This window comes from Selaginella moellendorffii, unplaced genomic scaffold (genome assembly GCF_000143415.4).
Source record: "Selaginella moellendorffii unplaced genomic scaffold, v1.0 SELMOscaffold_196, whole genome shotgun sequence".
NCBI lineage: Eukaryota > Viridiplantae > Streptophyta > Lycopodiopsida > Selaginellales > Selaginellaceae > Selaginella > Selaginella moellendorffii.
In genome coordinates, this window is record NW_003314456.1 from 1 (window position 1) to 10,666 (window position 10,666).

Sequence of the window (10,666 nt, forward strand, 5' to 3'; positions counted from 1 at the left end):
TGTGCAGTGTAGGGTTTAGGGTTTAGGGTAGGGTAGGGTTTGCCACGTGGCATACATTTTGAGCAATTTATATGCCATGAGCTATACCTTTTAGAAGGTGGCATTCAGACGGATGGTTTGGATGAGGTGGCATGCCACGTGGCATACTTTTATGTACTTATAGCATGCCACGTGGCAAACCCTTGGAGAGGTGGCATCTTGGAGGTTGCATGCCACGTGGTAAACCCTTGGAGAGTTGGTACCTATGGATGCCACATGGCAAACCCTTGGAGAGGTGGCATCTTGGAGGTTGCATGCCACGTGACAAACCCTTGGAGAGGTGGTACCTATGGATGCCACGTGGCAAACCCTTGGAAAGGTGCATCTTGGAGGTTGCATGCCACGTGACAAACCCTTGGAGAGGTGGTACCTATGGATGCCACGTGGCAAACCCTTGGAAAGGTGGCATCTTGGAGGTTGCATGCCACGTGACAAACCCTTGGAGAGGTGTGTGAGACACAAAATCCCTAGGCCCCAAAGTGGAGCCGGAAGGGCGCCACATGGTAGTGGCCGAAGCGAGAGCCAAACGAGCGTAACACGTTTGGACGAAAAGCTCCGACTTGAAAAGTCAAGAGCGGGAGTGGAACTCCCAACGAAGTGCTCGAGGAACGAGCACGAAGCGAGCAAAAGGCGAGGCTCCAAAAAGGGACCCAAAAGGACCAACGCATGACACGTGGGAGTGTCCGAGATGGAGTCCGAGGTGGACCCGAGATGGACCCGAGTTGGAGTCCAAAGTGGAGTCCGAGATGGACCCGAGTTGGAGTCCGAAGTGGAGTCCGAGGTGGACCCGAGATGGACCCGAGTTGGAGTCCGAAGTGGAGTCCGAGGTGGACCCGAGATGGACCCGAGTTGGAGTCCGAAGTGGAGTCCGAGATGGAGTCCGAGATGGAGTCCGAGGTGGACCCGAGTTGGAGTCCGAAGTGGAGTCCGAGATGGACCCGAGATGGAGTCCGAGATGGAGTCCGAGATGGAGTCCGAGGTGGACCCGAGATGGACCCGAAATGGAGTCCGAGATGGAGTCCGAGATGGACCTGAGATGGAGTCCGAGATGGAGTCCGAGATGGAGTCCGAGATGGAGTCCGAAGTCGAGACCGAGACCGGGACCGAGACCGGGACCGAGACCGAGACCGAGATCGGGACCGAGACCGAGACCGAGGCCGAGGCCGAGACCGAGCCCGAGCCCGAGTCCGAGTCCGAATCCGAGTCCGAGTCCGAGTCCGAGTCCGAGTCCGAGTCCGAGTCCGGAGCCTGAGAGGGTGAAAGCCCAAAGCGTTCGTCTCCCAGACCCTGGGGGGTTTGGTGAGCCCCAAAAGTATAGTAGGGGGAGGACTGCAGTGGAGCCAGTTTGGCCAGGAAAGGCCAGTTTGGCCCAGGAAGGCCGGACCCAGTGTTGGGTGATGAGCTGCCCACTGGGAAGTCCAAGACTAGAGTGAACACAGACCGACAAGCGGGGTAGCTTGGTGAAGTGTTCAAGAGCCGGCTCTAGTTCCCCCGGGAGATCGACTGGCCGATGCTCCCAATCCAAGTGTGGGTGGCACTACCTACTTGGATACCTGGTGTGGCTCAATGGAACCCGCTCTAAGCCCATGGCTAGAGCACCCAAGGGCAGAAGGCGAGGAGAGTACCTAGGTGGCTCGCGTAAGGCCACGGTGTTCCGAAATGTTGTCCCAAAGGCCCAGACTGTGGAAAGGAAGAGGAGCAGTCCTCTGGGGTAGTGACCAAGGACACAGTCGTGTGGTGAGGAAGTCCCAGAGGACCGTGGGACTTAGTGGTCGGGCCTGTGGGTCTCGGTCCAGTGGCAGTGTTGGCAAACACGGCCAGGGGCAGAAAGGGACTTAGTGGGGACTGACAGAGGGATATTGGGGAAGGCTATTCCCCTTGTCGGTGGGCATCCTAAGGATGCTAAGGAGTGGATCTGAGATGACCACTCACGGATGGTTTGCCTAGTCTTGGGGAGCCAAGACTGTGATGCAAGTGGTATTGGACTACCAGTGTGGCAAAGGTGATTGGGCATGGCCTTACCGTAATGGGCTGCTATGTCGGTGGTACCTTTGAGTGTCGGTCATGGGATCGGACACATGGAGCACTTGGACCAAGTGCAAATGTTGAGTGGCATGGATGCCATTCTCGGGGCTAGCAAGTCCCAAGTCCTGGATTGGACTTATGGAGGTTGTGAATGAGACTCCTCCAAGTGGTCGGAGGTGTGGTTAAGTGTAGCGCACGTGGTTTTTACCCTTTATCCTATGGTGATTTACCATAGGATAACACCACGAAGCGGAACCTAAACCCTCTTTGTGCCACGTGACAGTTGCCACGTGTCACATACCACGTGTCCGTGCCACGTGTCCATAGGAACCCGAGGTTCAGGGCCTTGGGCCACTGAACGAAGGAACGGTGCCAAACTCCCAAGCGTGACGCCAAGGAGTGATGGAACCGGACCACGGAGCAACTCCCGAGCATACAGCCCAAGGAGCAAAGGGACAGGAGCCCGGAGCGACTTGGAACAGTCCTGGAGCAACCAGCATCCCAATGCCAGGACCAGCACGCAAAACGGAGCCAAACGGAGTCTAGCGCTATTTCGGCATACCGGTGGCCTAACGCGAGGATATGGGTACTCCACCAACTAGCATGGAATGGAACTTGGGCTTAGACCCAAGCCGGACGCAGAACAAGGACAGGCACGCAAGCGGGAGCTAGACTATGCCTCAGGTTGGTCGGCCATGCCCGACCTACCCACTATCCCTACTATACATTTGGAACCCCCCACAGCCCCCCCCCCTTGAGGAACACACGCTTTGGGCTTTCACCCCAAGCCTCCCTTAGTATCAGGAGTTAGTCTCTGGGACAAGCTTGAAACTTACTAAATATGGAATGTCCTTAGAATGTGAATTTGGACACGGGACGAACACCATTGTGTTCAGGCCGATCTCTACATTCCGTAGATATGCCAAATGAGCAAATCTAGACACTTTCCATAAATAGTATTTGGGACCGAAATGAGACTAACACAAAGGGCATGATAGCGAGGGTGTTTGGCAGACACGGTAAGCTATCATGTAGCGATATTGAGGGACCAATCTCAATACGCGAGGGTTCTTGTCAAGCCAGTGCAAGACAGAGCAAAAGAGAACTAAAAAGCCAGGCCGAGTATGCTCAGCTAGAAACACATAGGAGTTCCTACCTTATGTCCATCTGGCTAAGTACAGGTGCTAAGCCCAGTAAACTAACACTTGAACAAGAGGGGCTAATAAAGGGAACCAGCAATACCGACCTCCTGCCATCGTGGCAGTAAGGTAAGAGTGTCCGTAAGGACTAGCCGACAGGTAACTTTCGATACCCGAAGTCACATGCGCGACACTCTCCCCCCCTTGGGAAGATCGACGTCCTCGTCGATGCATACTCCAGTCTAGAATACCGCCAAGGAAACAACTCCATAAAAAGTTCACGGTACTCACACTATGTGAGAAATGCACCAACTTAAATGAGTTAGGGGGAACCTCTTTGTCTAACGCGGATGCGCTACCAGCTCAGACACCTTCCGGCCGTCGCCGACAAGGAAATGACCAACAGAATCAGCCACCCTTGCTGCTCTGGGTGTCACCCAGCTACAAAAGTGTGATATGCCCTGCCCGCAGAGACATAGAGAGAGAAGCCAGAGGCCCCAACCCTCCTGAGCAAAGAAACCAAACCCGTCGGTAAGGTTTAGATAGACTACTGTCAACAGGCAGTTTAGAGTTGTTTACACGGTCACGCCCTTTCACGGAACAAGGAACATCGACAGAGAGGCGGGTTATGTGACCAGTCGACAGTAGCTACCCCATGACTAGAGATTTCAACATGCACATGAAGTGCCGAAGCCAGTCTGCCTATACTGGCCCAAACTCAAAGATCAATATATATGGACATATCAAAGTCATAAACAATGATATCTTAGAGATTTAATTATCAGTGAATAAAGCTTAGATTAGAACACAAAAGTATTCCAAGTAAGTTATCATCCGATAAACGAGTATTATAGTATAAGAACCACCAAGATCACTATCAGTGGAAAACATAGAATTCACCATCTAACAAAATTCAATAGCAAGTATATCATCAAGTAAACTCAATGAGAAAACTTAACTACCGAAAATGGCTGATAGCATGCCAAACAACTCACAAAACACAACTCAAAGAACACAAAGTATCGTTGACTAACAAGCACAATGCTCGCGAATGTATCACCCGAAGGAAATAACATCCTAATCTATGAGAACTAACTTCGAGCAATAATCAACAGAACAAAATGAATGTTGCAAAGCAAACAAACGCTTGTTCATATTAACCATTACACTAGCCAATCCGAATAGATCCCAGCCAACAACACGAAGGAACTCAAGTTGCCTAAGCAAGTGTTAGCAACATCTACGGATGTCTCAAACCCAAGAGACCAATCCAGAGCAAACCACAAAGAATATGTGGTATTGTGAAAAGCCATAAGCCATCAAAAAGAACAACTAACCATCATGAAAGATCATCAATCATCCCATCAATAAAGAGATGCAAAATCATCGTCTAAGAAGGAATCCACCATCCCGAAGAATAGCGAATCAATCTAGATCAACGATAATCAAGCAAAACCTCTGACAAAGATAATCAATTATCCCAGATGATAGTCAATCATCACCAATGATTGCTAGATGCAAATACTAACTTCAACATCGAAGCTAATGAGCCAAAAATGCCTTCCCCAACAACTTCTAACAAATGGAACAATGAGCACAAAACTCAAGAACCAAAAGCTCGAAGAAGCCTATAACTAAGTCTTGCCTAATAATGATCACGAGTCTCATAGAAGCTAACTTCAATGCTAAAGAAGAAATCATGGTGCAACCCACAATATCTTCCTCAACACATCCATAAGCCAAACTTCATAATGCCAAAGCTTAATGAAGAGCATTTCTGCATCAATCCAAAAGCTAAGCATAACGAAGCTATGTTTAACAAGTGATCATCAAACGATCCTCCATGAATCCATCTATAGCAAGACGTAACTCACTTCATAACAAGCTCAAAAAGAATCATTAATGATCGCTATATTCCAACTCAAATCCAGCAAGGACTCAACATTCTAATATCGATCACTAACTCTTCTTCCTCTTGTAGAGTTAGCATAATCCACGACTAAATCACTTTTCAAGGAAAAGCTAAAGCTCAATCCTCTACTAAATAATCTCGTCTAGAACACAACTAACTCAACTTGCCACTCAGTTCATTTGAACGTCAATATAGTTGTTAACTAGCAAATGCATGAATGCTAACAACACAAAGCTAAAGCCAAATCATCAACACTATTATCATCAGGACTAATGAAACTCAATATCAATCCTTGGAAGGATATCTCATTTCACTTGAATCTCAATATCAACAACATCAATGACAAGGCATCACTTTAATGCCATCAACATCAGGACAAAGCTAGAAGAAAGCTAGAGTGAATCACCACTCAAAACTTTCTAGCAACCAAGCTAACCACAGTCGAAGATACCTTAGTGTGTATCCAAGACCAATCCTTCAGCAATACTCAGTTTCAGATACATATCATCAAGGAGTGATTCACCACGTCCAAGACTCAATGAAATCCAACACTACGGACTAGACGTAACCAAATGATATCGACAGAGGTAGAGTCGACAAGCCAACATGAAAACTCATGTAAGTCTAACGACATGATCCTCCGCAACACCACCTGGTAAAGCAAGCCCATCACTGCTAAATCATCATCGAGCAAAGCAAGTGTCAACAGTCCTTGATGAAGTCTAGAAGTAATCACTAGTCGCAAAGCAACTAACAATCACCCCTCAACTTGCCTTCACAAGACCCAAACACTAACTCATGTCATCGAGTTACATACTTGTCCAACATGAACATAATACCCCAGGTACGAGATAAAAGTTCATAAACAAGCACAAATCAAATGACCACTCGAATCCAATTCAACCGCCATAAGCTCACTAATGCATTTAGTCAATAGCTCTGAGCATGCCTTGAAGAGGCTAGCTATGTGATCAACACTCAGTCGAAACTAAAGTGAAGACCATGAGATGGACTCATATCGGTACACAACCTCCTCATAGACAAAGCTATAGTACGGGTACCAACATCTCAACCTCAAACAACTAAGTTGGACATCACCATCTTCAGCCAAGGTGCAGGGCTACCAAGACTAAGTCAAGATCAGTGAGAGCTCACTACTCTCATAGAGTCTTAGCGAAATGCAAGGTGCAACCTGCCACCGAGCATAATGCTACAAAAGAAAGGCACAAGAGTCACCTTTCTTAGAAAAGCGCAACGGCCACTTTTCTACATCAACTCCAGACTCTATCCAACTCAATTGCTTTAGCCCCAAAAGTTAGCATCCCTTTCGGGTCGCATCATACAAACTACCTACTAAGATCTAAGCCAACCGAAGTCAACTCCAACCCCTTCACTAGTTTGTACTGGCTTTCGAAAATGGAATGGTTTTCGAGCAAAGTGACCAACAGATTAGCCATTGGAAAAATCTAAGAAAATTTGTGGAAAATTTCCCATCCTAGAGAAAGAATGACTCTCAGTCCAGGAATGCAAACTTTCAAGACTCAACCAACTTCCTCCTACTAACAACTTCACATAGGTTCACCTCAACACAAGTTCTCATGACCAACAATATGCTTAAGCATCGAACATCTTTGCCCATTTAACCGATATCCAACACCGACATCCGCAAAGTGCAAAATGAGCATCCAAGGCTTGATCACAAAGACCACATCATCGGATATCCACATTGCACTACCACTCTTCTTCAACCACCTTCAAGATCCAATGTGAAGCCAAAACACTAACAAGAAAAATGACATGGAAAATCAAGCTCTAAGGAAAATTCCTCATCACTCGAATCAACAATGCCACTTCCACTAACACAAGTGCTAGCGATATCAATGCATCAACCTCACACCTTCTCCATCCAATAATCTACTCCAAGTGCTAACGGATCAACAGATGAGCTATAGCAAATGAATGCTACAACCCATTCCCAACACCTTATGGGCAAACCCTCAAGGAAACAAGGTACCAACATAAGCTTAGCATAATGGACCACAATTGAGAATCCAGTCAAAGCTACTACAATGCTACTTCGTGCAAGTAGACTAGCTTCTCCACCAACCACTTTGGGGTTGATCATCATTTATCCAAGCAACTTCGTAAACACATTGCTCATTATCACATGGATATGATATATAATCACAATGACTTGATCATCAATTGAGTAACACAATGAGCAATGCCTATGTCATTACTTCAAACGTTTATGTGAGTATCAAATGCCAACTCGATTCGACAAAATGCAACATAAATGCCACACTCCACCAATAGAGGTTTACGACACCCAACACCACTAACTTTTGTTCACAACACGGACAAGCTCATGCCACTCTCTATCCGACCAATCTCAAAACTAATCCAACACCAAGCTACTCAAGGAGCAATAGCAAGGTTCCCCGGAAAAGAATTGAGCACTGCAACCCAAGTCTTCCAATAGCGAGCCTAGACAAAATGGTTTAGTGTTTCACCACTATCCATCCCATAACTCACCACTTGTAAGACCATCATTTCCAACATGCATCAAGGTAGGGACTCTTGATTGCATAATGTGAACACAAGCAATGAGTTAACACCTCGTTGCAAATCATCTCTCCAAGAAGAGAAAATGATTTACGTATTTGATCCTCCGTCCCCGATGACTCTCTTTTCGGTCTCATCTTTGACCAAACCTCAAGCTTGCTTTCGCACTGCCTTCAGTTCAATCCAAGAAAAGTTTATGAGAGAGCACGGCAATGATTACTTGAACCAATAGACTATTCCCTACAGTCTTGATTGATCCAATCATAATCATGCCTAGGAAGGATCCACTAGTGCCATGCTAAACAGCTACGGACCAGCCTATTTGCCACTCACAACAAACCCAGGGAGGTTTGCTTTTCACCCATGGTACAAGGAACAACTCACGGAACCACTAGAACAACTTATGGAACCAACAATAGGCTAACATTAATCCTGCCAACTCAAAGTGTAACCTCGAGTTGCTAATGTGCCTCACTCACGAGCCCAAGCTCAAACTCGTGCAAATGGAACATCTCCAAACCATCCTATGAGCCCAAGCGCAAGCTCACATCATAAGGTACAACAAGGTAACCCAAAACCTATCCCAAGGAACGATTGCAAAGTCTTTGCACCCAAACGTGTACCCACTCGGATCATCGTTTTCATCTCTGCGTATGCAACGAGACTAGTTCCCCAATCTCATTGAATAGTACTCGCTGAGACTCATCCTCTGATACCAAATGTAGCGCACGTGGTTTTTACCCTTTATCCTATGGTGATTTACCATAGGATAACACCACGAAGCGGAACCTAAACCCTCTTTGTGCCACGTGACAGATGCCACGTGTCACATACCACGTGTCCGTGCCACGTGTCCATAGGAACCCGAGGTTCAGGGCCTTGGGCCACTGAACGAAGGAACGGTGCCAAACTCCCAAGCGTGACGCCAAGGAGTGATGGAACCGGACCACGGAGCAACTCCCGAGCATACAGCCCAAGGAGCGAAGGGACAGGAGCCCGGAGCGACTTGGAACAGTCCTGGAGCAACCAGCATCCCAATGCCAGGACCAGCACGCAAAACGGAGCCAAACGGAGTCTAGCGCTATTTCGGCATACCGGTGGCCTAACGCGAGGATATGGGTACTCCACCAACTAGCATGGAATGGAACTTGGGCTTAGACCCAAGCCGGACGCAGAACAAGGACAGGCACGCAAGCGGGAGCTAGACTATGCCTCAGGTTGGTCGGCCATGCCCGACCTACCCACTATCCCTACTATACATTTGGAACCCCCCACAGCCCCCCCCCCTTGAGGAACACACGCTTTGGGCTTTCACCCCAAGCCTCCCTTAGTATCAGGAGTTAGTCTCTGGGACAAGCTTGAAACTTACTAAATATGGAATGTCCTTAGAATGTGAATTTGGACACGGGACGAACACCATTGTGTTCAGGCCGATCTCTACATTCCGTAGATATGCCAAATGAGCAAATCTAGACACTTTCCATAAATAGTATTTGGGACCGAAATGAGACTAACACAAAGGGCATGATAGCGAGGGTGTTTGGCAGACACGGTAAGCTATCATGTAGCAATATTGAGGGACCAATCTCAATACGCGAGGGTTCTTGTCAAGCCAGTGCAAGACAGAGCAAAAGAGAACTAAAAAGCCAGGCCGAGTATGCTCAGCTAGAAACACATAGGAGTTCCTACCTTATGTCCATCTGGCTAAGTACAGGTGCTAAGCCCAGTAAACTAACACTTGAACAAGAGGGGCTAATAAAGGGAACCAGCAATACCGACCTCCTGCCATCGTGGCAGTAAGGTAAGAGTGTCCGTAAGGACTAGCCGACAGGTAACTTTCGATACCCGAAGTCACATGCGCGACATTAAGTGACTAAAGTAGAATGGAAAATTTAGTCGTTTACAAGGTGGTACCTATGGATGCCACGTGGCAAACCCTTGGAAAGGTGGCATCTTGGAGGTTGCATGTCACGTGACAAACCCTTGGAGAGGTGGCACCTTTGAGGTTGCATGCCATGTGACATGACATTGGAAGGTACCTCTTCTGCACTTGTATGCCATGTGGCATACCTCAGGCCCTGGATATGTCGGGCCCCGGACATGTCGGGCCCCAGATATGTCGGGCACCCGATATGTCCGGCCCCAGATATATCGGGCCCCGGACATGTCGGGCACCCAGACATATCCGGGCCCCGACATATCCGGCCCCGGACATGTTGGGCCCCGGATATGTCGGGCACCCGATATGTCGGGCCCCAGAGATGTCGGGCCCCAGATATATCGGGCCCCGGACATGTCCGGGCCCCGATATCTCCGGCCCCGAACATGTCGGGCACCCGATATGTCGGGCACCCAATACGTCGGGCCCCGGACATGTCCGGGCCCCGATATCTCCGGCCCCGAACATGTCGGGCACCCGATATGTCCGGCCCCGGAAATGTCGGGCACCCGATATATCCGGCCCCAGACATATCGGGCCCCGGACATGTCGGGCACCCGATATGTCGGGCCCCGTACATGTCGGGCACCCGATATGCCGGGCCCCAGATGTGTCTGGCCCTGGATATATCCGAGTTTTATTTTGACACGTGGCATGGCCTTTGGTTTGATCTCATAGAGTTTTATGGTTTTCAATGTGTGCCACATTGACACATGGCATGCACTTTGGTTTGTGCTCAGAGTTTTATGGTTTTCAATGTGTGCCACATTGACACGTGGCATGTGCTTTGGTGAGTTTTATGGTTTTCAATGTGTGTCACATTGACACGTGGCATGCCCTTTGGCTTGTTCTCATAGTTAGAGTTTAGCATCCTTGTATGCCATGTGAAATACATATGTTTGGACTTGCTTGCCATGCCACGTGGTGACAGTCACAACACATTCTTTGTGACTTATATCCTAGTTAATAACTAACTAATGACACAATTTGGCAAACACACCTTACATTGACAATTGTAAGTAGTATTTAAGGACCATACACTTATAT